A 4,075-nucleotide genomic window follows, 5' to 3' on the forward strand; every position below is an offset into this window, starting at 1 on the left:
TACTTATAAGGTTTTGAATAATCAGGTCCCATCTTATCTTAGGGACCTCGTAGTACCATATCACCCCAATAGAGCGCTTCGCTCTCAGACTGCAGGCTTACTTGTAGTTCCTAGGGTTTGTAAGAGTAGAATGGGAGGCAGAGCCTTCAGCTTTCAGGCTCCTCTCCTGTGGAACCAGCTCCCAATTCAGATCAGGGAGACAGACACCCTCTCTACTTTTAAGATTAGGCTTAAAACTTTCCTTTTTGCTAAAGCTTATAGTTAGGGCTGGATCAGGTGACCCTGAACCATCCCTTAGTTATGCTGCTATAGACGTAGACTGCTGGGGGGTTCCCATGATGCACTGTTTCTTTCTCTTTTTGCTCTGTATGCACCACTCTGCATTTAATCATTAGTGATCGATCTCTGCTCCCCTCCACAGCATGTCTTTTTCCTGGTTCTCTCCCTCAGCCCCAACCAGTCCCAGCAGAAGACTGCCCCTCCCTGAGCCTGGTTCTGCTGGAGGTTTCTTCCTGTTAAAAGGGAGTTTTTCCTTCCCACTGTAGCCAAGTGCTTGCTCACAGGGGGTCGTTTTGACCGTTGGGGTTTTACATCATTATTGTATGGCCTTGCCTTACAATATAAAGCGCCTTGGGGCAACTGTTTGTTGTGATTTGGCGCTATATAAAAAAAAAATTGATTGATTGAATTGAAAATTGATTAGTGGAGGGGCTTGCTTTTGTGAGTTAAGCTGTGTGTGGTTAAGGTTGGCAAATTCAAAACAGAATATAAAATGAACAGGAAACTAAACTGGAACTTAATGAGATAGCATGTGTGGCTTGGGAGAGTACCAAAATTTTATGTTGATTCTACAAATTGTGTCACAAACACTGCCCCAAAGTATTTCTTAACCTATTTTGAATATTATTCTGGAGTTTGTATCAAAAGGAATACATCATGAGCTGTGCTAAATGAGTCCTAAAGCATTTGAATCCCCAAATCATGCATGCTAAAACAGCAAATCAATTTGCTGTTTTAGCATGCATGATTTATTTATTTTAGCAGTAATCTAAACTATTTGATTTATATGAAATATTCAAATCGCACTAATATGCAATTAGAATATTTCTCAAACTGCTAATCCACTGAGATTTTCATTTGCAATCATCTCTAGGGTGTACAAACAAGCTGAAGTAATACGTCCTGTTTACGCCCTGTGCCCCATCAGGTCCTGGATACTGTAGCGTGAAGCAATTGAGAGTCTACAGGTACCTTGGGATGGGGACATCGGTCCATCACAGGTTACTACCCCAGCTAAACCTGGGTGGACTGGAACAATGTTGATGAAGTGACCTGGAATCAAACTCTGATCTATATATTGCCACCTGTTGTTGTCTACTAAGAATAGTTTGAAAAAACAAGAAACATCCAGTGAGTGGCAGCTCTTTGGATGAAAAGAGCCGGTTGATGGCAGAGGTAAGAGAAGAACGTCCTGATCGGCTCAAGATGATGGAACCAAGGTCCACAGAAGACAGTAGACCTTAGGCTATAGCAGCAGCAGAAGACCACACCGAGTGCCACTGCAAACTGAGGGTACAGCAGGCACGTGCTCACCAAAACTGGATAAATGAGGACTGGACAAATGTTGCCTGGTCTGATGAATCTCGATTTCTGCTGCAACATTCAGAATCTGGTGTTTACAGCATGAATGCGTGGAACCATCCTGTCTTGTATGTCAACAATTCCAGATGTTGTTGGTTTTATAACGGTGTGACAACTAAGTCATGTTATCACCTTAATATGAGCCAAAATCTGTGAATAATGTTTCTGAAGATGACAGTGTCACACCTGGTGGCACAGTGGATCTAATGAAGTGTCCGATGAAGGTTCAACAGTTAAGAATGAACACACACAAACACAAACTACTGTCACTGCCTTCAGCTGCAGCCGACGGACACGGAGCCGAGAGCTGCAGCTGTCAAGTGAGCAGAAAACCGTCTGCAGAAAATCTTCCTGCCCAAACCTTGAAATCTATTTTAAAAATATGACAGCATGAAGTGATGAACTGACAAACAGGCCTCCAGCTGCACACACCTGCACTCTGCCACCTCCGAAAAAATATCAGCCGCAAGGTTCTCCATTAGCTCAGCAAAAAACATTTACATTTCTCAATTTTTTTTGTCTGAATGTGGCAATTTCACTGAAACACTCCTCACATGTCCCAGCCTGCTTTCCTTCCCTCAAAAAGAAAGTAGTCAGTAAGATGACAGAATGTTACAATCCAGAGTAGAAATGCTTCCACTGTGATAGCTGTACGAAATCTGGGGCTGGTGTCACTGATTCTTATAGCTGATATATTTGGCTGATACTGGCTGTTTAAATCTAAATACATTATTGCTTATAAACTGGTTTGAGATTTCAGACGCAAAAATAAAAAAAAAACTTTCAAAAAAAATGCCAGACACCTTTCCTGTTGTGATCAAACACTGCCATCTAGTGGTGTATCTTTACTATTACAAGCTCTTTCTTAAATGTGCTTTTTTTTTTTTAAGTTTTTTTTTTTTTAATTATTATTATTAGGTAGGGTGGTGGCCAAGTAGTTAGTGCACTTGGTTTCAATGAGGAAGGTTGCCAGTTCGAACCTCACCCCTGCCACATTTCTCCATATAATGTAGAGTTGCGTCAGGAAGAGCATCCGGCATAAAACTTGTGCCAATTTCAACGTGCAGATTCACTTCAGATCTGCTGTGGTGACCCTGAGTGAAAAAGAAGGGACTTACTTTTTTTTTTTTTACTAATACACAGTATCTCTATGAATGAAGACAGAAGGGGTATGGAAATGTGACATTTGACCCCAATGGCCTCTGCCTGACCTTTCCTGGGCACTTCTGGAATCCACCTAAGTGTGTGCCATCCACGAAACATTCTGGGAGATAAAAGCTGGTCAAATTATACTTATCAATCCGTTACTAACAACAACAAAACAAAAGCATGACCTTTACATAATAACACTAAAGTTTATGCTGCAGCATCTTGTCTTATTGTTGGTGTTCAAGATGTTTCACTGCTCATCCAAAATGAAAGGTGTGGTTTCCACTTGGAGAGGGTTATACACAATCACTCCATTTTCAGAGGCCTTAAGTAACTAGACAACCTAAATATAAGGAATATTGTTAATACAAAGCATCACTTTTACAGCCAGTCTTCTTTAGAAAAGTTTGGATAGATGCAGGCACATTTACAATAGAGGTGGGCGGATCGATCCTAATATCGATAATATCGATACCAACGCTGGTATTGATATTGAATGATCCTCGTGTAAAAAGATCGATACTCAAGCTGTTTTACTCTCCCGCACGCACTGACTGCTGTGCATGCAGATTCATCAAAGTCTGCTCTCTGTCTTTAAAGCCCAGGTCACAAGTACTGAGGCAGTACTTACGACCTTACGGATCTCCAAATTTAGCCCATGTTTTTGCAAGTAGACTGCACACACGTGCAAATACGGCGGGTTGTGATCAATACCAAAATTCCCGGTATCGCCCACCTCTAATTTACAAGTCACTGACTGGATTTTTCTTGGATTTCACTTACATCAATCACCAATGAATACAAGCATACGGTAAAACTGCCATTATGGTCCCATACATGCACCCAAAGCTACCTAAAGGGCTAAATTGGGAAACAAATTGAAACAAAAAAATCAAGTTTATCAAGAGTTTAGCCTTTTGCTGCTGTAATATTCATTCATCCATCCACCCGTTCATTGATTCATTCATTGCAACACCTGAACTGTTAAACTCGGCAAATAAAATCTAAATAAATTCTCTGCTGCGGTATCTAAAACTGCCTGGCAGCCTAAACTTTGGGCAAACAAATCTCACGTTTGTCATGAGTTCAGCGTGTTGCTACTGCGCTAAAAAAGTGCAGCTGTAAGTGAGCAAGACAAAATAAGATTTAAATATTATCATCGTTAGAGACAGAAACTATCTCCGATTAGTATGTAATTTTAAAAGTAAAAATACAATAATAATAACTAAAACAAAAACGGCTTCTCTCGCTCACATGACCGCGCGCGCATACGCAGTCAGTCAGT

The sequence above is a fragment of the Thalassophryne amazonica genome, chromosome 9 (genome assembly GCF_902500255.1).
Source record: "Thalassophryne amazonica chromosome 9, fThaAma1.1, whole genome shotgun sequence".
In the NCBI taxonomy this organism is placed as follows: Eukaryota; Metazoa; Chordata; class Actinopteri; order Batrachoidiformes; family Batrachoididae; genus Thalassophryne; species Thalassophryne amazonica.